This window comes from Macaca thibetana, chromosome 3 (assembly GCF_024542745.1).
Source record: "Macaca thibetana thibetana isolate TM-01 chromosome 3, ASM2454274v1, whole genome shotgun sequence".
In the NCBI taxonomy this organism is placed as follows: Eukaryota; Metazoa; Chordata; class Mammalia; order Primates; family Cercopithecidae; genus Macaca; species Macaca thibetana.
The window spans coordinates 160,147,519-160,171,385 of NC_065580.1; the positions used below are offsets into that span (position 1 = coordinate 160,147,519).

General features: G+C 42.5%; 1 protein-coding gene and 1 long non-coding RNA gene across 5 annotated transcripts in view; both read left to right on the forward strand.

The window, feature by feature from the left end:
* HLCS (holocarboxylase synthetase) overlaps positions 1-23,867 on the forward strand; it is a 247,697-nt gene that overhangs the window by 125,109 nt on the left and 98,721 nt on the right. The window lies entirely within an intron of this gene.
* Positions 1,916-23,867, forward strand: part of LOC126951555 (uncharacterized) — a 51,775-nt gene continuing 29,823 nt past the window's right edge. Inside the window, exon 1 of the long non-coding RNA XR_007724526.1 lies at positions 1,916-23,397. This is a non-coding gene — a long non-coding RNA (uncharacterized LOC126951555). The remainder of the gene's footprint in view (positions 23,398-23,867) is intronic.

A 23,867-nucleotide genomic window follows, 5' to 3' on the forward strand; every position in this document is an offset into this window, starting at 1 on the left:
TTTGTCCAGATTGAAAGGTTATAAAATGTTACAATTCAGGCTCACAAAAGTAAGACAGCACATGCGAATTCAAGAAACTGTTAGTTATGAAGCTCTTTACCTTTCTGAAAGGAAACTAGTTTTAAGCTTCATTGAATGGATCTATGAAAAAAGTTGAGGATTATTTTACAATAATTTTAGACTTTCATGACTGGAAATTAAATACAGCAGTTTTAAAGGCCTATTTTACTTGAACTTTTACAAGCTCAGGCCATGTTTTTATTAAAAAATCGGACTCAGCACCTTATATGGAGTACAATACCAGATGTGAGATATAAGAGAAATTGCTGGGGCCACCTGCTTACTGTGTATTAAAAACTTGTGTGGTAGCTGATGTCATATAAAGTATGTATGATAGGGAATAATTCTGAGTTATTAGACCATATCAGAATAGTAAGGGTCACTGGTGGTGGAATGTTCAGAATTTTCTATCACAGTTTACTATTCGTTTGGAACAACCAGGGTTGAAATGATGACCCTCTGCTTAAAAATGACAACAACAGAATGGTACAAAAACTGAACAGGTTCTCCGGATACATTTAGGAGAGGCAGGAGCTGGGAGGAGAAAGCCGAAGAGGGTCTGCTCCCTACTCTGATGGCTTTGTGTGGGGCAAGCCACAGAGTTGTAATTTATAGAGATTTTCTCTATTTTTTTGAAAAACACTTTACTGTTTGTTTTTATGTCATTTTCTAACATTTTTCATCTTTTTCCATCTTTGCTTCTTTCCTGCTTCCATCTCCTTTCTTGGTGTCCCCAGGAACAGAGCATCTGTTTCAAGATTTAACCGGAGTGGGAGACCCAGGAGTCTACAAACCTGCCTCGGAGCCATTCCTTTAAACTGGCGCGCATTCTGGGGCACATGAGTGGGGAGTGGTGTAGTTTTCAGACCCTCAGCCTCCACATGGACTCTTGCCTGAGACTGATCCGTTTGAGCAGATGTCAGTGGTGGGGGTATCAGCCTGTTTTCTTCTCCCACCCACTGCCACGCACCACCCCCCACCTCCACCACGACTGCCTTTTCTCACCTGTCCATAATCTTGCTATGGATGACCCTGTCTGAGATGGACCAGCCTCTAGGGTGGCAGACAGGGCAGCGTGAAATAGTGGTGCCAGAAAGCAAAAGACAAGATTTAAAAAAGACTTTTTAATGATAGATAAGGCATGCTTTTGGCAAATATGTTGGAAGGAGTTTAAAGAATTGAGCAGGCCGGGCGCGGTGGCTCAAGCCTGTAATCCCAGCACTTTGGGAGGCCGAGACGGGCGGATCACAACGTCAGGAGATCAAGACCATCCTGGCTCACATGGTGAAACCCGTCTCTACTAAAAAATACAAAAAACTAGCCAGGCGAGGTGGCGGGCACCTGTAGTCCCAGCTACTCAGGAGGCTGAGGCAGGAGAATGGCGTGAACCTGGGAGGCGGAGCTTGCAGTGAGCTGAAATCCGGCCACTGCACTCCAGCCTGGGCGACAGAGCGAGACTCCGTCTCAAAAAAAAAAAAAAGAATTGAGCAACGTTGCTATAATAAAACTCCTTTATTTCCCTGTACTTAGGTATGTGGACAAGGTTTCTCAGTGTTAACATCTATAAAAAATGGAAAGTAGAAATAGAATTGATGTTGACCCTGTCTTATTCTAGCCATAAGTAATATTCATCTATAGAAAGGATAAAAAGGCCCATTCATCTTGTTAAAGGATGAATTTCCAATGAATTTCAAGTTATGCATAATATTTTTATTAAAATTTGAAACATTTATATTTTGATCCATTCTGTACTATTGGCTATTGTAACTGAATCAATTCATAATATGAAAACTTAACACTTAGAACTTAATGGTTACAGGAAATAAAAACTATAATCTTTTTATGTGCATTCTTTTTTTTTTTTTTGAGCCGGAATCTCACTCTGTCGCCCAGGCTGAAGTGCAGTGGCCGGATCTCAGCTCACTGCAAGCTCCACCTCCCGGGTTTACGCCATTCTCCTGCCTCAGCCTCCCGAGCAGCTGGGACTACAGGCGCCCACCACCTCGCCCAGCTAGTTTTTTTGTATTTTTTAAGTAGAGACGGGGTTTCACCGTGTTAGCTAGGATGGTCTCGATCTCCTGACCTCATGATCCGCCCGTCTCGGCCTTCCAAAGTGTTGGGATTACAGGCTTGAGCCACCGCGCCCGGCCTATGTGCATTTTTATTGTAGAGAAAACAGAAGTAAGACTTAAGTAGAATTAGGATGGAATTGGGGTGAAGTGGAATTTTCTTGAAGGAGGAAAAGGAAGGCAAATTTTTGACTAAAGGAAGTGTTTGTTCATGTACTTTTTTTTGAGACATAGTCTTGCTCTGTTGTTCAGGCTGGAATGCAGTGGCACAACCTCAGCTCACTGCAGCCTCTATCTCCCAGGTTCAAGTGATTCTCCTGCCTCAGCCTCTCGAGTAGCTGGAATTACAGGCGCACACCACCATGCCCAGCTAATTTTTGTATTTTTAGTAGAGACAAGGTTTCACCATGTTGGCCAGGCTGGTCTCAAACTGCTGACCTCAAGTGATCCGTCTCCCTCAACCTCCCAAAGTGCTGGGATTACAGGCATGAGCCACCAAACCCGGCCTGTTCATGCACTTTAGATGATGGTTTCTCTGATATTTTGATTCCTTTGAACATACTTACAAAAGTGAAATAATAGTTTCATTTAAATGTCAATATTGATCCCAAACCAGAAATTGCATCCTTTGCAGCTGTCCTAGCTTAGACGGAAAAATTTTATATGAACTTAAAAATATGCAAGGCTTTCATAGTTTTTTTTTTTTTTTTTTAAATAATTCTACTAGGGGATATTTAAGCCAAAGGTTTGAAGCCCAGTGCTTTGTGGCACGTAGCTGAGTTCCACACCACAGCATCGGAGCATTTCTTAACCTTGTGGTGGATGGTTGAGATGAATTGTTGGGTCTTGAGCAGCAGAACTTTGCCAAGAAGAAATGATGCAAAGACAATCTTGAACAAGTTTAGGCGTTTTGCAGTAATTTTCAGTTTTCACTACTATGTTGAAAAGATCTATCTGTATGATATCCAAAGATATGGTTGCTGCAGTGAGCTCTTTAAGTGCAAATCTAATCATGTTCCTTCCTTTCTCAAAAACTCACAGGCTTTCCATTTCCGAATCTACAAAATCCCAACCCTGAGCGTGGCGGGGAAGACTGACAAGCACTGGCCCCAACCTCTCTTTCCAGCCTTGACCCTTTCCGTGACCCTGCCTGTGACCCTCATACTTTCTGTTTTAGTTTCACTAAACACCTGCTATTTCCTGAAACTGGATCTTTGAATGTGCTGTTCCCACCCCTGATTATTCCCCACCCCCACATTTTCCATCTGATGCTTTCTTAGTGGCTCAGCGTCGGTCAGTTCTCTCCTCTCCTCAGGAAGCCTTGCTGATGTCTCCACGTGGAATCTCCCTGTTTACAGCTTTTATGGTGCTATTTCTAAATCTCTGTGCATCACCCTGTGCGACTGTTTTTATGTTTCTTCACTGACTCTGCACCCAGAAAGCAGGATTACTATTTTACTTGTTCCGTGTCAGGCCTGGGAGAATAATGTGCACTCATATTTATGACTGAACATACATTTCTGTCTCATGGGACTTGGGGAATTTGTAGCAATTAAGAAATGGTGAAGCCAGGCTCAGTGGCGCACGCATGTAGTCCCAGCTATTCGGGAAGCTGAAGTGGGAGGATCGCTTGAGGCCTGAGCAACATAATGAGACCCCGTCGCTTAAAAAAAAAGAAAAAAAGAGAAAGAGAAATGACAAGTGTTGAATTAGGGACATAGCGTGGTTTGGTGGAAAGAATAATTCAGAGGCTTTGGGACTTCGGGGCTCACTTCTGCCTTTGCTGAATTCTTTCCTTTTGGTAAGTCTCCAGGCCTTTCCTCTTCCTTCCCCTTCCAGGTCCAAGAGATGTGATGTAGGCTGTGTAAGGCTCATCAGCCATGCGAGAGTAGCAATGGTGGCCCAGGCCCCAACTATAGGAGCTGAGAGACAGGCGACCACACCACATTACAGGAGGGTGAGAGGAACAGATGTGGAGAGGTTCTGAACTTGTAGGTCAAAATATGAAATTCAAAAGAATACCCCAAAAATCTTAGAAAATTTTGTAAAGGAAAACAGATTTATTATTAAGCACGCAAAAAGATGCCCAACATCAGTAGCCATCAGGGAGAGGGCAATCAAAGTCACAATGAGATGCCACCTCACACCCGGGGCTGTCAGAAAAAAGAGGCAGTAACAAGTGTTGGCAAGGATGTGGAGACATTGGAACTCTCCCACACTGTTGGTGGGAATGTAAAATGGAGCAGCTGCTTTGGAAAACAGGCAGCGCCTTACAAGGTTAAACACAGAGTTAACCATGTAATACAGCAGCTCTGCTCCTAGACACCTACCCAAGAGATTTGAAAACGGAGGTCCACACAAAAACATGCATGTGAATATTTATGGCATCGTGCTTCATGACAGCCAAAAGGTGGGAACAACCCAAATGTCCATCAGCGGATGAATGGATAAATAAAATGTCTATTCATACGATGGAATATTATTCAGCTGTAAAAAGGAATGCAGTACTGATGCCTGCAGTACTGATGCATGCTGCACCGTGGATGAACCTTGAAAACATTATGCTAAAATGAAAGAAGTCAGACACGGAGGAAGAGCACATGTTGTGTGATTTCATTTATAGGAAATGCCTAGGATAGGCAAATCCATGGAGATAGTAAGTATAATAGATTAGTGGTTGCCAGGAGACTGGTTGGTGGGGGGTGGAGGAGACAGGAATGGGGAGCGGCTGCTAATGTGTGAGGGACTTCTTTTGGGGGTGATGAATCTGGAATTAGATAGTAGTAATGGTTGTACAGCTTTGTGAAAATATCAAGATCGCTGAGTTTTGTACTTTGAAAGGGTGAATTTATGATATTTGAATTATGTCTCAGTAAAGCTGTTATTTTTAAAAAGACAGGTGGTTCAGAAATTCTAAAGCTTATGTCAGAAGTGATGTAAGAGGGAGGCACTCTTAAAAGAAAGTGTAAGCAAACGAACACAGGAACAGAAAACCAAATGTTCTGTGTTCTCACCTGTGAGTAGGAGCTAAATAATGAGAACCAGTGAGCACAAAGAGGGGAACAATGGGTCCTGGGGCCTACCGGAGGGTAGAGGGTGAGAGGAGGGAGAGGATCAGGAAAAAATCTATTGGGTACTAGTCTTAGTACCTGGGTGACAGGATGGTCTGTACACCAAATCTCTGTGACACGGGTTTGCCTGTATTAACAAACCTGCACATGTACCCCTGAACCTAAAAGAAAAGTTTAAAAAGAAAAAAGAAAGTATAACAAACATCTCTTGGTGAAAGAATATTTCCATATCTGGAAGCACCTGAGAGCTTGATGGACCACATAGGTAACTACTCACAGGGACGTTACCTGGACAAAGGGCAGAGTCTCTTGTGGTGGGGGCGGAAGGGGAGGGCTATGGAGATTGTAGGATCCAGAATTTTCTCGTGGTTGCCTTCATTTGGGCTTTAGAGGCACCGCCTGTGCTAAAAGGTAGGTTATATAAGCTCTATAATGAGAGGGACTGCATTTCATTCCACTTTGTCATATCCTGTCTCCCAGCCCTTAGCACAGAACCTGGTCAGCGTTCCATAAATGTCTGTTGAAATAAAATGAAGTAATTTTTCTGTCAACATAACCACCATTGGGAGAGGTGAAAAATTGAGAAAATGAATAGAATGTGTTTAACTTATTTTCACACTCATTTTATTGAAGCTCTCTGTAAAAATAAACCCAGGTGGACGGTAATTGATTGAGTGATAATTTCTAAGTAGCAAAGTGTTAAAGTAGATAAGTGCCTCCTACTGTGGAGAAACTGCCTGGCCAAAATCTGAACTGCTGAGGCGTTTATTTTAACACTGGGAAACATTTATTACCCTAAACTTGTTTCCATTCATACACAGCATCTATCATACCAGATGTGCCGTGTCTAAACTAGACATGGTTTAGAAAATGCAGTAATCCCTCTCTATCAGGTGAATTTCTAAGAGAAATACTTTTTCCTTTTTATTTATTGCTTTTTTTCTTCAGCCTCTCCTTCTTCCAAAATAAAAGGAAAGTTGCAGTTTAGCCTAGTTTATTTGACTTACACAAAAATTAACGTTAAATTACAGTGCATTTCAATTAAAAGTAATAATTAAAATTTGAACATCTCCAAGTAAAACTTGAACTTGGGACCTTATTAACAATAAAACATCAGCAGCTTTCTCTGCACGTTGATCTGACCAGTCCTGGCTACTTTTAGTGGCTAGTTTGGGGAATTAGCCTGACTTCCTGGAGGGTGTGGCTTCCTGGAGGGGTGTGGCTTCCTGGAGGGGGCATGGCTTTGGAGTCTGATCACTCTGGCTTGAGTCCTGCTCTGCCACTAACTAGCTGGCTGACCTTGGGGAGGTTATGTGATCTCTCTCTGCTTAGTTTCCTCATTTGAAAAAAAGGAATAGTAATGCCTACTCAGAATAAGGATGAAATCAAACCCTATATTAGACACATCAGAGCAGGTGCTCAATTAAAATTAACCCCTCCTGCTGCAACTTATACTATTTATAGGGTGCATGTGCGCACACATGGAGGGAACCCGAGCATTCTTGTCCAGCTAATTCTGACCTAGAGCCTGCTATAGAGTGGATTCTGCATGAATATTGATTAAGTAAATATGTGACCTGAAAGGAGCAATTTCAGGATGTCCTTAGGCCAGTGTGTCCTTAGGCAGCCAGAAGCCTCCAGTGGTGTAACTGATTGAGACCGTCTTCTTCCCCATCTCCTTGTCACTGTGCCTGAGCGCCCGCCTGAGCAGCACTGCTGCTGAAGCCTTCCCCACAAACATGTATGGGAACGGTGGTTTGTGAAACCCACCTTGGGACCACTTCTATTCCTTATTGAAAATCCTACAATTTTATTTTAGATGAAACGCGAAAGGTTGAGGGATACTCCTGGGTTTGCAGTTGGATGCCCTTCAACCCCAAGACAACGTGTATGAAAGTCACTGCTCTGTGCAGCAAGGCCACTCCAGCTATGGGTTTGAGACAGACTTTTGAAACTGAAAGATGGAAATCTTCCATCTTCCTGCCTCTGCAAAACTCAGTCCAGTTACACAAAAGAGCAAGACTACAGTTGTCCTGCTCCCCTCTGCTGTTGCGGACCTGTGGGGGTCCCGGTGGAGTTCGCAGAGTGGGGAGAGCTGAGGGTGCAAGGCCAGACTCAGAACAATGGACTCTTCAGCTTAGAAACCATTTGTGATTCTAGGAGAACCAAGTCAGGAAAGGAAGAATGCCAGGACAAAAGACAAAAATCTCCAAGCTGACCAGGCACGGTGGCTCAAGCCTCTAATCCCAGCACTTTGGGAGGCAGAGGCGGGCAGATCACGAGGTCAGAGTTTGAGACCAGCCTGACCAACATGGTGAAACCCCGTCTCTACTAAAAGTACAAAAATTAGCTGGGCTTGGTGGCACACGCCTGTAATCCCAGCTACTCAGGAGGCTGAGGCAGGAGAATCGCTTGAACTCGAGAGGTGGAGGTTACAGTGAGCCAAGATCGCGCCACTGCACTCCAAAAACAAAACAAAACAAAAACCAAACAAAAAACTCCAAGCCAAACATTGGGTGACTTAGGGGCCTCAGAGGAGGTGTAGCCTGTAGATGACAAACCTGGTAGGAAATCCTGTCCCAGTGGTTCCCAGCCTGTTGCAGATGTCCCAAGCCTGGGGAGGGGGTGATGCACGAGGAGCATTTGGGGACAGGCTCACTCTGCAAATGGGGGTCATTTAGCCTCTGGTGTGTTGTGCATGGGCTTCCTCTTCACCTGGAAGGCTCTTGCCTGCACAGCTGCATGACCTGCTCCCTGTCTCCTGCAGATGCCCAGAGGTCCTCATGGCAGGGCAGGCTCCCTCCCAGCCTGACAACAGCAGCCACCACCTCACTGCAGGCACCCTCCATCCACGATTCTTCAAGGCCTCCTCTGCCCTTGATGTATTGCGTTCTTTAACATCCGTCTCCCTCTCTATCACTTAAACATTACAAAGTCAAGAACTTTGCTCACTGCTATATCCCTGGAACTTGGATGAGACAGAGGCACAGTAAATATTTGTTGAGTGAGTGGATGCATTTCATAAACGTATTCAGTGCTGTTTCAATCGTTTCCCCCCAATCTTCTGTTTTCTGTAAGACATTGATCTTTCCAACCTCAGTTTTAGCAGTCGTAGCATCTCTTGGAAACAAGGCTTGGTGGTTAGCACAGAGTCCCATCTTGAAATTTCAAGTAGTGTTTAGCTAGCAGCTCATTGTGGAATTATCCGTCTTTTGGAGATGTATCAGAAAGGACTACAGATAAATGAATGAATTAAATATTAAAATACGAATGAGGAGGAGAGGATAAAGTGAATATTTAGTCATGCTCTTGATGAGATAAGATTTCTTAAGTTTAGGGGCAATGAAAGAGGCTTTTATCAAATCTTGATGACTTTAAATATCTAATGAAAATGTTTAAAATATAATAAAAAATAAACAAGATCCTGGCCGGGCGCAGTGGCTCACACCTGTAATCCCAACACTTTGAGAGGCTGAGGCAGGCGAATCATTAGGTCAGGAGTTCAAGACGAGCCTGGCCAACATGGTGAAACCTTGTCTCTATTAAAAATACAAAAATTAACCGAGTGTGGTGCCACACGCCTGTAGTCCCAGCTACTTGGGAGGCTGAGGCAGGAGAATCACTTGAACCTGGGAGGCAGAGGTTGCAGTGAGCCGAGATTGCGCCACTACACTCCAGCCTGGGTGACAGAGTGAAACTCCATCTCAAAAAACAAACAAAAAACCAAGATCCTAAATTAAATGATGGCCAGCTAAAAACTGGGCTTTTATGGAGAAAACAGGATCACTCTGCTTTGATGAGGGGAGCTTGGATGAAGCCACCAGAACTTGGGCCACTGCGATGCCATCCTAGGAGTGGGAGCTCTGAGCATGAGCCCCAGCGAGGGCCCTGGAAGTTTTGGGTGGGTAAACAAAGGAGGGCCAATGTGGGGACATTGGCATGACAGCTCATCTTCTTACCAAGCCTTGCTAAGACCGCTGGTATCATTGGTAACCTAGCTGGACTTCCTCAAGTAGTACACAAATGAAAGAGCAAACAGCATGAATCCTCGTGACCCTCTTCAGAATAGGACTAGTGATGAGAGGCTAGCAAGGAGATGGAAGTTCTCTGTATCTCTCCTATCCCACTCCTGCCTTCTGCCATTCCACCTACAGCTTTGGAATAGGATCGAACAGACAGAAAGGTTCGAGAAAGGGAAGGAGAAAGGATCTTGAAGGTTTGTTCTTGCTCTCCTTTGGGAATATCGCTGGAGCAACTGACCTAGAACTAGAATACCTGGCTTGAGTTTTGAAAAGGCAGTGTTGAACAAGAGATAAGCAGTCCTGATACGTGTTTTCAAACAGACCTCCATATTAGAGAAGACTTTTAAAAATGTCGTTTGACCTGTTTTGGTAGAGGCATTTATTGCTTTGCATGGCGCCGTGTAAACTGAAACTTGTACATATCAGAACAGTGTCCTCACTTTACACAGTTTGCAATGGACGTGCATGACTTTCAGTTAACGTGGGACCAAGCAAAGGGAGAGCTGCCTGTATTAACAAATGACTAAATTTAAGGTAATCAAAGTAAGATGCTGCCTGGGGAAATTACCTTGTATGTATGTCTGTGTGTGCGTGTGTGTGGTTTTACGTGCTAGTAAATCTTAGTTCCTTTAGTTCCTTTGCGCTGGTTTTCTGATTTCAGAATACATTAGCCGTTTCATGCACTGGCTCATACCTGCCTCATAACTCGAGGCGAGGGAACATGATCCCTAGATGTGGTTTTCTCTTAACTAGGTGATTATTGGTGGTGGGTGCTATTTGGGCATTCATTTTTTTCCCTTCCTTCTATTTTTCTTTTTGTTGCTGGGGGGACTGTATTACCTTACCTGATGATATACTTCCTAGAACAGTTTATGTTTTTATGCTTTCTTAGGGTGTTAATTGGGTCTGGAGGGTTTCAAAGGACTACTATTGGCATGGTATGTGGTATTTATGTCTTTTCGACCCATAGAAGCCATGGTATTTATTTGCAATCTGAGATCGATTCTGTTTTGGAAAGTCTCACCTATATTCATTGCCCATTTGCGTGTCCTTTAAAATGAAAGCCTTCCGCAGTCTAAATGCCAGAAGCGTTCTGATACTTCATAGCTGTTTTAACACTGTAGGAGTCCCACCAAGATGTTCTGGCCTACCTTTTTTCCTTCCAGTTCTCTTCCATGTGAGCAAGTCTGGAGTAGTGGTTTTCAACCAAATTTGACCCATGCTTTAAAAAAGCTTTTTGAAATATAAACCACATCCCATATAATTCAGTCACTTAAACCGTACAATTAATTCAGTGATTTTTAAAATTATATTCTCACTTGTGCGACCATCACCACACTCAAATTTAGAACTTTTAAAAAAATCTCCCCAAAAAGAAACCCCGTACCCATTAGCAGTCACTCTCCTTCCCCCTGCCCCCCACCCACCAGCCCTGGGTGTCACCATCTACTTTCTGTTTCTATGGATTTGCCTATTCTGGACATTTCATAGCAATGGAATCATATAACATGTGGCCTTTCACCTCTGGCTTCTTTGACCTCACATAGTATTTTCAAGATTCACCCATGTTGTAGCATGTCCATATCTCTTTTTATAACAAATATTTTGGGCCAGGTGTGTGGGCTAACACCTGTAATCCCAGCACTTTGGGAAGCCCAGGAGGGAAGATCACTTGAGCTCAAGAGTTTGAGACCAGCCTGGGAAACACAGAAAAACCTTATCTCTACAAAAAAAATGCAAAAATTAGCCAGGTGTGGTGGTGTGCACCTGTGGTCCCAGCTACTTGGGAGGCTGAGGTGGGAGGCTTGCCTGAGCCTGGGAGGCAGAGGTTGCAGTGAGCCATGATTGTGCCACTGTATTACTTCAGCCTGGACGATAGAGCGAGATCCTGTCTACAAACAAGCAAACATTTTGTACTTTTAACTTCTTTTTTTTTTGACAGAATTTCACTCTGTTGCCCAGGCTGGAGTGCAGTGGTGTCATCTTGGCTCACTGCAACCTCCACCTGCCTGGTTCAAGCAGTTCCTCTGCCTCAGCCTCCTGAGTAGCTGGGATTACAGGCACACACCATCATGCCCAGCTAATTTTTTTTGTATTTTTAGTAGAGACAGGGTTTCACCGTGTTGACCAGACTGGTCTTGAACTCCTAACTTCAGGCAATCAACCCGCCTCGGTCTCCCAAAGTGCTGGGATTACAGGCATGAGCCATCATTCCCAGCCAACCTCTTGAAGTTGAATTTATACATTATATAAACTATGCAGATAATTCTAAAAACCAATATAGAAATAAAAAGTTAAAGAAAACAATATACATCTAAATATGTGCTCATATCTGTTCAAGAAGATGTAATGAAGTAGACACATGCACCTATACAAAAAAAATCATGAATGTGATGGCTGCAAGGTCTTGGGCAGCCTAGACACCATGAATAGTGTAGCCTGAGATGACCTGGTCTCAGAGTGGGAAACAGCTTGTACTTGTATGGACTTTACCCAACTCCCCCTTGATTTACATGGTGGTCCTATCTTTGGAATATTTGGAGTTTAATACCGCTGTACAGAAAGGACTTTCTGTTTATCCGCAAAAATAGAATCAGATTCTCAAGTCAGATCATTGTGAATAAGTATTTCATCTAAGTGAGTGTCCAGTGGAATGTTAAAAATTTGTTTTAATAGTGGGAGAATCTCGTTGTCCAGGGCTGACCTTGTGTGTTACAAGACACCATGCATCCTTGGCCCCTCTGAGCACTAAATTCTAGTCATTGTGACAACCAGAAAAATAGAGTTCTGAAATGTCCCCTAGGGGGCAGTCCTGCACACACAGAGGACCTCGCTGTGGGGTCCTTCCTGTGACCTCTGCTTCTTCAGTGCACTCAGTACTTAAGCTTTTCCCCATCTTGAACTGGTTGAATTATTAGTCCTACTCTCATAAACAGGAGGAAAACCAGCACCTGAGAAGTCACTCCCCCTGCAGAGCTCCAAGGATCTGTACAGTCTGCACTTCCTTTTGATGCTTGTCTTACTGTTCCCTGTTAAAATGAGGTTTTTAAATGAACATCGCTCTAAGCGTCCTTCCCCGTGCCCCAGAAGTGTCTGTCTCTGGTAGGAAACCTGGGAGCTTTCTCCCTGTGGTAGAGTAATAGGGTGCCATTATAGCGGTGGTTGTTCAATGTTCTTAGTTGTGTACCCCTAAAATAATTTTGAAAATCTATAAATCCCCTTACACGTGTTTAAGCTGACATCTAACCGTTTTCATCAAAAGTTTAATTCTGGATATGATTTTTAACATATGACAAATATCGACGTTCAAAGAGTCTCATGTCTTTCTAAAATTTATCCAGTGAATTTAAATGCCATACCTATTTGATGCCTGCCATTATCCATTAAAAGTTATATGAAACTCTTTTTTTTTTTTTTTTTTTTGAGACGGAGTCTCGCTCTGTCGCCCAGGCTGGAGTGCAGTGGCCAGATCTCAGCTCACCAAAAGCTCCGCCTCCTGGGTTTATGCCATTCTCCTGCCTCAGCCTCCTGAGTAACTGGGACTACAGGCGCCGCCACCTCGCCCGGCTAGTTTTTTGTATTTTTTAATAGAGACAGGGTTTCACCGTGTTAGCCAGGATGGTCTTGATCTCCTGACCTCGTGATGCGCCCGTCTCGGCCTCCCAAAGTGCTGGGATTACAGGCTTGAGCCACCGCGCCCGGCCGAAACTCTTCTTTAATAGTCAAAATTTTACATTGTTATTTTATCTTTTTGAACTCATATTTCCATTCTTCTTCCCCATAGAGTGATATACTAATATAACCCATTTTTGTGCTTGAAAAGTCTTTTATTAATTACTCCAGGATACTTTTCTACGACAAAAACAAATGTTAATTCCATTTGGATGGAATTGATTTTTAAAAACAGCATTGCCACTCAGTTTTTTTGAAATGATTACAAGTTATATGCCAAAAATTGTATTGCATTCTCATCAACAATTATTTTTATTGACTTATCAGTTAATAACTCAGTTAGGTCCTCCTTCAGTTTTGTTGAAAGCAAAGAACTGGAACCCACCTGATTTATGAGAGAATCTGTTACTTTATTAATTCACTTTATTAATATCTGAAGGATAGTTAAGAGACTTTACTGTGACTTATCAAATTGTTATCATTATACCTGTTAATGCTTTATTTAAAGACATTTATGCTGTACTTAAAATTAGTTGAGAAAATGGAAATGGTTAATTTTAATACTACCTTATCAATATAATAGCATACTTTTTAAAGAAAATACTTGTATTTTATCCCATGTTTTAAACATACTGCTATAAAAACCTTGATCTGCGGGTTTTTTGCTGTCATCAGAATTTTGCATGACCTGTCTGTTGCCCCATGGAGGTCTTTATGCTCCCAGGATACATCCTTCCATAGTTAGACCCAGGGAAGGTGAGAGGTCTCCCTTTCTTTGTCACATGGGAGAAAGGCAGTTGTTTAAGGAGAGGTTTAAAGATAGAGCTTTGTGTGCCTGAACTCCAAGCTTGCTCTGAAATAACTTGTTTTAGGAAAGCACATACGGGAGAGTGAGGCTCTGTGAATTTTTTGCCCTTCAGACCATTTGTACCTGTGTGCCCTCTTGGGAAGGTGTTCTGCTGCAGTTTGAAGGTGGCTCTATTTTAGGACATTTTCAGTCCTATTCACCATGAGAATCTTGAGGGGATAGTGTGCGTTGAGTCATAGGAAGCCAAAACCCATGGCAAAAGTTATGCTTGCGTTTAAAGATAGAGAATTTGTGTTGTTTTTTTTTTCTTTTCTTTTGCTTTCCCTCCTTCTCCTTCTTCTGTGCTGCTGTGTTCCAGAAATTATTGGAGGCAATTTATAAATCTGTCAGGTCCTGAATCAAAATTGGGAGGGGCAAAAGGAGAGGCTGCACCAGAGATGTACACCGGCAGGGATGTGGAAGCGATGTCCTCAGCGGGGTCCTCAGCGGGGTCTTGTGTCTGAGGGGTGGTTTCAGGCAGGTTGGGTCTTTGCCGAAGGTACCTATTGTGCACCAGGACTTGGCATGGGGTCCTCAAAGTCTTAGAATATAGCTTAAGAATCAGACTTTAGAGGCAGATGTACCAAGGATCTGGTCCCCTGATCCTTCTGGTACCCCTCTGAGAGGTGTGATGGGCTCTGTGCTAGCCATGAAGTGTGAATGTGTTTGGAGAAAGAACTCTGTTCCCTTACTGCTTTCACTTGCCATAGGAATTGTGAGAGCCCCTTGTTAGTGGGGCAGCAGCCGGCCTGGCACCAGCAGCGGGACCTGGGGTGTTGGCTGCTGACCAGAATTGTCTGGGAAATTCAGCTACCCTGTGCATGGACTTGAGGGCCTCTGGGAAGCTGGGGATGGTCCTCTCTGCCAGGAGAGAAAGCCTCTGGTCTCCCCATGTCAGATAACCCAGAGGGGGATCCCGGGTAACATTCAGGTAATCCAGCTTGTCTCATCAGTTAGGAATTTATCTTTAGATTTACTAACAGCTGATGTAAAGAACTCAACACGTCACAGATTAAACATAGAGAGACACTTAGAAAAAAGTAGATTTATTCTGAAAGGTGAGACCAGACAGGAATTTCTTCAGGATCTTCATGAAAGAATTCCGTATGAGAATGAATAGCATCCTCAGAGCATCTCTGCAGCAGGAACAGTCGTGGGTGCCACAGGGTGGCACTTTGACTTATAATCTGTCATCTTAAAAAAAATCTCTTTAAATTTACTTAGACTTACTTAAATTTAAGCCTAGAGCACCCGGCATTCCTGCATGGTCTCCTATGCAAGTACTAACCAGGCCCAACCCTGCTTAGCTTCCGTGATCGGATAAGCAGGGTGCATGCAGGCTCTTAGGGCCATAAACTACTGTTTTTCTACCTTTTTCCTAATTTTAAAAAATATATGTTTCTGAAATGTTGAGGACTCTAGCTTTTTAAAATTTTTATTTTTTGGGTACACAGTATGTGTATATTTTTATGGGGTATATGGGATATTTTGATACAGGCATGCAATGTGTAATAATCACCTCAGGGTAAATGGGGTGTCCATCACCTCAAGCATTTATCCTTTGTGTTACAAACAATCCAATTATATTCTTTGAGTTATTAAAAAATGTGCAATTAAAATATTTTTTACTATAGTCACCCTGTTGTACTAGCAAATATTAGATCTTTTCCATTCTTTCTAACTACTATTTTGTCCCCATTAACCATCCCCACCTACACCCTTGCCCCTCACTACCCTTCCCAGCCTCTGGTGACCATCCTTCTCCTTCATCAACATGAGTTCAGTGTTTTAATTTTTAGCTCCTACAAATAAATGAGGACATACAATGTTTGTTTTTCGATGTCTGGCTTATTTCACTGAACATAATGACCTCCAATTCCATCCATGTTGTTGCAAATGACCATATCTCATTCTTTTTTGTGGCTGAATAGTACTCCATTGTGTATCTGCAGCACGTTTTCTTTGTCCAGTCATCTGCTGATGGATGCTTAGTTTGCTCCCAGGTCTTGGCTACTGTGAATAGGGCTGCAATAAACATGGGAGTGCAGATAGCTCTTCAGTATCTTGGTTTCCTTTCTTTTGGGTATATACCTAGGATTGGGATTGCTGGACTGTATGGTAGCTCTATTGAAATATAGAAGGCTCCTAACCTAGTATCTTTCTCTCTTCCATAACCTTTTTTTTTTCCCCTGTGGAGGGAGGGGAGGTACAAAAAGCTTTTGCTGAGAGAAAACACAACCAGTTTTGGAGTGCGCAGTTCCTAACCCCCCTGCCCATCACCTGTGGCCGTAGGGTACAGCCCCTCAACAACAGCACATCCTCCCCTCCAGCAGGGGTAGCGTGTCCTCGAAGGCCTCTTCCGCTCTCCCTCTGCTTCCCTGGCTGTTCTGTAGACCCCGACTGGCCCAGGATGGGGGAGCTCCTCATTGTAGATTGAGGGTGGAAGGGACACAGAAAATGTAGCATGAACATTTGAGGGCAAGAATTCAACAGGACTCACATACCTGTTGACCAGTGTCACCCTGCTATCCCCTTGGATTCAGGACTTGGCCCCCGACCCCAGAATCTCAAGAGGTGGCTACAGTCCAAAACCCTCCCTGAGAGCACCTCTCCCTTCGCCCTTCCACAAGGAAAGGAACTGGGAGGAACGGGGGTCTCGGACTCAAGGCACTAAGGACAGGCATGCGTGTGTGGTCTGCGCCCCATCACCCTGCTGAATTGGGGTTAGCCTCTAGGAGGGGCTTCCTGAGACAACCCTGCAAGCCTGTGGAGCATGGGGCTCGGGGGTGCAGGATAGAGAGCAGTCTCTCCAATTTTCCCTGACTCCCTGACCAGGGCAGGGGTTACCGAGTACCCAGCATTCCCTTTCCCTACAGCCTGCTGAATTCTAAAGAGGAAACTCAGCACAGGGCCAGACAGGTGAGCTGCCCCAGAGTCGCCTCCCCATTCTCCCTTTTGCTCCCTCCATCCTCCGAGTCCCTTCTTTAGTAGAGAACATTTGTAGAGAATATATAGTTATTGAAAGTGTTAGCAATAATGTTAAAGTGCAAATCCAAGTCTGACTCACTTTTAATGTATTTATAGGAAAAAAATGTTAAGCCTCTGACAGGAAAGTGGCCACTGCCACACAGAATGTTCTGAAAAGTAATATCTGAAAGTTACTCACTTTCCTGTTTTCTTCTCACCTCCACTCTCTGCCTTCTGCCACCAGACTCATTTTAGGGAGGAGAGTTGGGCATGAAAAGAAGAAAGTGAAAGGGAAAAAATCAAGTATAAACCTTGAGCTAAGTACAGGGAGGCCAGGAGAGGAAGCAGAAGCGCTTTCTTGTAGATTGGGCATGCATCCATGCCGAGACCCCTTTGCATCAAAGTGAGCTCACACATCTTTTAGTATCTGCCGGAAGCTAATAAGAGTTTGTACAGTCAAGGTTCATGATTGCAAACAACAGAAACTGACCTGGGTCGCTTAAGCAGAAAAGAAATGCCGTGGAAGGATGAATGTTGGAAAGCTCTCAATGCCTAGGGGAAGGCCAGAGAATCAAGCCGGGAAAGCAAGCCAGAAGCCAAAGACAGGCAGAGCCGAATGCCGGCAGTTCAGTGGGGTCTGGGGTGGATACTGCCTGGCACTTGGCTGTGCCCTGACCACCCCTGCCACTGCCCCCAGCAGGAACTCTAGGCTGCCCTGGACATCTTTGCCACACTGGCTGGCATCCAGGCAAGCAAGTCTGCAGCCTCCGTGACTTCCTTCCACCCAGATGCCCCCAGGGGCTCCTTTTCTATCCATAGAAAGAGGTGCCAGGGACCCAGCAAAAAGCTGCCAGAGTCATTCTTTTCTGCTGGATCCTAATGAGATTATGATTACGTTTAATGGCTTTACAAAATAAACCAAATTCTATTTTTACCTTTTGATGCAAGTAAAATCTGTATGTATATGCACATATATTTCTGTGTAAGCTCTTTATAGTCAGCCTGTTGGTGCACCATGATGGATGCATTGATTGCAGACAAAAAGGCCTTTTCCAGATACGTTTCTGAGAACCTGTGGCTCTCTAAGTGGGCCAAACTAGGCATGTAACAAACTACTTTAGTTTAACATTTTCTGGGTCATTGTTAAAATAACATAGCTTAAATGGAATTTATTCACAGTGCTGTTATATCAATATATTCTTTATTATTTTAGGATTAGATTTCCATGTATAACAAGAATGTTGTTATTGTCTTCATAGGGGATTTTATTATTGCCATTTTAGAATGGACCTTTTATTCCTTCGCCATCTCCATTTTCTCCTTCATTAACTAAGAAGCAAATTAGACTTGCATTGAGCCGATGTCTGCCAAATGTTATTTTTAGAAGCCGCCTCACCTCTTTCCCCATCCTTTGGGATTTTTTTTTTCTTTTCTTAACTCTGTTTTGCCTTCTCAAATATTGCAATCAAAATCAGTACCATCCCAATATTAGTTCAATATGTAAAGCAGATTTTGTATTTGCTCTTAGGATAGGAAAGGCCTTTCTAAGTTTACAAATCCAAGGGAAAATGATAAAACAAAAAGGCAGATTGATTGGTCCACAATAACAACATTCTATGCATTAAGCAGCACTATGAAACAGGTTACTAATGGAGGAAAAATAGTTGGAATATAATCATAAAAGTTTAATATTTTCAGCTTTATTTAAAACTTTACAGTCAAAAAACAGGTCCAGGAAAAAAAAAAAAAAGAAAAGAAAAATGGGTCCAGGAAGTGAGCATTCAGTTCTCAAAGGAAGAAATCAGGTATCCAGTAAAAATGTGGAAAAACACCTGAATATCTTTACTAATAAAATGAAAATGATACATAAGTTTTTACATGCTATATTAGTGAAGATTAAAAAATTATGGGCCAAGTGCGGTGGCTCACGCCTGTAATCCCAGCACTTTGGGAGGCTGAGGCAGGCAGATCGTTTGAGGTCAGGAGTTCAAGATCAGCCTGGCCAACGTGGTAAAATCCCCTCTCTACTAAAATACCAAAATCAGCTGAGCATGGTGGCAGGCGCCTGTAATCCCAGCTACTGGGGAGGCTGAGGCAGGAGAATTGCTTGAACTCGGGAGGCAGAGGTTGCGGTGAGCCGATATTATGCCACTGCACTTCAGCCTGGATGACAGAGCGAGACTCTTGTTTCCAAAAAAAAAAAAATTATATAGGCAACGTTATGGAGAAAAGCATACTCTTATACATTGTGCAGAATTAGCACAACCTTTCTGGCGTGTCTTGTACACCACATACCTTAAAATGTGCATATATTTTGACCCAACAATTCAGTTTGCAGGAATTTAACCCAAGTAGATGAAGTGACGCCAAGTTTTATATGTGTGGATGTTCGTTGCTTTTCTATTTATAATACAGAAAAATAGAAGCTGTTCTTGGTGTTTAATAATGGGAGGTTAATTGTATATCCATTTGATTAACTATTGAACAGCATTTAAAAATTAGAAAAGCAGATCAAAAAAACAATACCTACTGTATGACCCAATTTTGTTTTCGAAAAGTAAATAAATAAAAGGTTTGTGTATGCCTTGAAAGAAGATGAGAGAATTTTGCCAGAACACATGAAAGGCAGTTCTCTTTGGGGAACAGAATTAGGGGAGAAATTTCCCCTTGTCTCTGCAATTTTCTGAATTAAAAAAAAAAATTCTTGTATGTATTGCCATTGTAAAACAGGAAGAAAAGAATAAACCCTGTTGAAAGCAATAGAGTCACGTTTTTGGCATATCAGCAGGAGAATCCTCTTTCTGCTGGTTTTCTCTTTCTAGCTTAGTGATACTCCAACTCTTTGGAGTTTTGGCCCAAATGTTATTTTGGTTTTACAGTTTATCATATGCAATTTTAAATAAAAATTAACTTTGGAGAACTTTTTAAAATTGATGGTACCTTAGATATCCATTACTTAGCTTATGTAAAATCCAGCAAACTGACTCCATTGTAGGATAGTAAATAAGATGCTGGTATTACTGTCTAAGTGCTTATTCTGACTTTCTGTGCTGATGCTGCTGGCCCCATGAAATTCCTTTTCAATGATTCATAGAAACAAATCTGTGTTAGAACTCAGATGACGCTGATTCCAGCGTGCTGCTGCGACTGCTGGCTCTTATTTATTGATCAGTGTTTTTACCAAATCCTGTGCTAAATACTTGATTTTTTTAAAAGTATTTATGCCCTCCAAGCTTTTATTTCAGTGTCAAAAATGCCATGTCTCTCTTCTGAACCCAAGGTCATCTTGCCCGTCCCTCAGGTTTCTGTCTGAAGCTTTATAATAAATGATGGTAATTTGATTACAAAAGAGAAAGATACCATCATTTTATATTGTGGCAGTGGTGGCGTTCCCAACATCTCTATTTACAAAAGGGGAGATTTTAAAATCAGTGTAAGCTGAATAGCTGAAGCAGTGCAGCAGATGAATTAGATTTTTGTGTTTTTGAAAAGGCTACAAAAATTGCGAGAGCTGTTCCTGGAATGGCTTTTTGAAAATCCCCTTGCATCGTGGAAGAAGGATGAGCGGATGGCTCTAAATCTGGCATTGTTGGACCAATCGAGCAAAGACGGGGTTTGTTGACAGGAATGTTGCTGAAGAACCACATGGAGTTGAGCTGTTTGCCTTCAGATTTAGCAGTTGTTTAGACAAGCAGGACTCTTTATTCTTGTTCAGACCTGAGTGAGCTGAGCCTCAAGGTTGAAAAGTAAAAAGGGGATGTAAGGGAAAAACAGTTCTTTCTCAACCTAGATTTCTGTGTGGTATATTGACTTTCCTTCAGAATTTTCTTTGTTCTGAATACTATTTCTTCCCATTCTGCTGCCTCAAGGATTCTTCTTTTAGAACTTTTTTGTAGTTTCATTATCTACTTTCTGTTTCACCAGAAACAAAGCAAATAATAACAACAACAATATCAACAGTAGCACAAAAACTGGATATACCTCCCCCTGAAAATAAACAAATAGAAACATTCAGAAGAACTGCCCCCCCCGTTGGAAACACCAGTCTAGGCCCCTTGGAAGTGTCTTAGTGGAGGTCCCAAAGGTCTCAGAAGGAGGACAGAGGAACTCAACATTTATTGAGTGCCTAATGTATAGAAACTTTAGGAAATCAACATTTATTGAGTGCCTACTATGTATTTTCTTTAGGAAACCAACATTTGTTGACTGCCGCTAGGTATCAGCTTTAGGAAACTAATATTTATTGAGTGTCTACTGTGTATCCCCTTTAGGAAACAACATTTATTATGTGCCTACTGTGTATCAACTTTACAAAGCCAACATTTACTGAGTGCCTACCACACATCAACTTTAGGAAACTAAATTTATGGAGTGTCTACTATGTATCACTTTTAGGAAACCAACATTTATGGAGTACCTACTGTGTATCACCTTTAGGAACTCAACATATATTGAGTACCTACCTTGTATCAACTTTTAGAGCTCTAGAAATGGCAATATTCCCATTTTATAGATGAAGAAACAGAGGCTTCGAGGTCACTCAGCTCAGAAGTGCAGAATTTGAATCTAGGTTTGCCCAACCTTGGTTTTTTCTTTATATAAAGAGAGCAGTTGAGTGGTCCGGGCCACCAAGAAAAGGTGGCAAAATATACTCTGGTGGCCATCACTTAGAACTCGTAGGAAAGAAGATAGGCCAGGCTTGTTTCTTACTCTCCCGAAGGAGGCCGTTTTGATGCCTGTGATACTGGGACTTTTTATACCTACTTAGCACAAGTAACGATTACACGTTTACCCTTAAGAGAAATGACCTAGTAATGTTGAGCTGGACAGCTCTGCCTCTTTGCCGACACTCAGTCTCTGAGTCCCGCTCCACCCATGGGAGCCAATTGTTGAGCAGCAAGTGGGTCTCAGACTTTGTATCTCTGGCCTGGAATCCACCGGGAGCGTGTCCCTGCTACTGTCTCTGACATGAATGAGCCTTGCATGCCATGAGATAATTTCAGTTTTACCTACTTAGATGAGGGATAGTACAGTTTGCCATTGTATTTACGGTTCATGAAACTTCATGATTTTCTAATAAAGGCTGGTGAAGGTGCCTAGGGTAGAGGAGTAGCAAATGCTCCCAGCGGTCCTGTCCATACAGCTGGGAGCACTGTTGTGTGTCATGGCACGGAAGTTCCTGAAGGTGACACTTGCCCATGTTCATTCTGGCTTAGAAAGGAAGCCCAGTATTCGGGATTCCTCACCTCCCTGGTAACATGTAACCTGCTTTGATTGGGGCCGAGTGGCTGGCTGTGAGCGTGGGAGGGGAGGGAAGGAAGGAAAATGAGTCATCGGGAGGCAAAAGGTGTGCAGTGACTTCTTTGAACAGAAAGTTTTCTTCCATTTAAAAAGAATAACAATCAAAATGGACAAAAGTTATTAAACCCATTTCCTGGGTTTAAAAAAAAATTGTGGTTGTAGAAAATAGAAGCATAAAAAATCAAGTCCATGTAAGCTTGAAAAGAAACCCGCAGCGGTGGATTTGCACATCGGCCTTAATTGGCCCAATTGACCTTCTCTGCTGTATTTACAATTGCCTTAAAATTGTAAGCAGATGTTGAAACCCCTTCTTTAATAGGTCTCCAACATCTGTTTCACCAGTGCTGCTGCCCACCAAAGCAGTTGTAATTAGGGAGCACCAAATGCATACGTCTTTCCTTATGGACCCAATCGATCGGATTTCTCCCCACGGTATTAAAGTCGACCCTTATTCTTGCTTTTATTTGAATACATTTTGCAATATATTTTCTTACACAGGACAGTATCCAGCCAAGTAAAAAAAAAAAAAAAAAAAAAAAAAAGAAGATAGTCGTTCTCCATACTGAATTGTTAAAATCACATCTGTATATATCACTGACCATGAGTGACAAAGATGTTCACACATACAAGCACAAACCCCTGAAAATACGTGAAAGCTTTTGTTCTTTCCTGTGGCCCGTGTGTTCTAAACTAGGTGTTTCCTGCAAAAATGATCAAAGGTAAAATGTGGACATCTTAGAAGGCGGGAGGAAGCATTATTTATTTATTTATATTTTAATCAATAGACTTCACTTCTTAGAGCAGTTTAAGGTTAACAGAAAAATTGAACAGAATATAGAGTTCCCATATACTCCCTCCCTGTCCTTCTGTCTCCCCCGCCGAATCCCCCTCTGTTTTCCTCTATTATTAACATCTTTCATTAGTGTGGTACATTCATTACAATTGATAAGCTTCTAGTCATAAATTGTTACTGAATTGTTACTGAAGTCCATCAGTTCCGTGACGGCTCATTCTTCGTGCTGCAGAGTTCTATGGGTTTTGCCAAATGTATAGTGATATGTATCCACCGTTACAGTATCTTACAGTTTCAGTGCCCTAAACATTCTGCTTGCCGCACTAGGGAGAGGGAGCATTATTGACTGAAATATTCTTATATGAGAATGTGTTTACTTTAAGAAGAAACTATTTCTCATGCATAGTGATCCAAACAAGTAGTTATTTTGACATTTTATTTTCTCTTTTAGAGACAGGGTCTTGCTGTGACACAAAGGCTAGAGTGCAGCAGTATGATCATGGCTCACTGCAGCCTCAATCTCCTGGGCTCCAGTGATCCTCCTGCCTCAGCCTTCCCAACAGCTGGTACTACAGGTGCATGTCACCATACCCAGGTAATTTTTTAGAATATTTCATAGTGACGGGGTCTCTCTTTGTTGCCCAGGCTGGTCTTGAACTCCTGAGGCCTCCTACCTCTCGACCTCCCTAAGTGTTGGGATTACAGGCATGAGCCACTGCACCCAGCCTATTTTGACATTTTAGAAGTGAATGTACAGAATTTCAGAAACCTTAGTTTTCCCACATGTTCTATATTTTTAAATAACTTTGCACACACTGGTAACTTTCACTTCACTAAGATTGATGGAATATGATGTGTGCCTAATTAGAAAATTCTGTGCATTACTAGTGTTCATTTAAGTTTTGTACAAAATATTCTTTCATAGTTTGTTAAAAGATGTATCTTTAATATCTCAACGGATATTTCTTTTTCTTTCTTTCTTTGTTTATTTTTTGGGGGGTGGGGGGGCGGGGAGGACAGGGTCTCCCTCTGTCACCCAGGCTGGAGTGCAGTGGCATGATCATG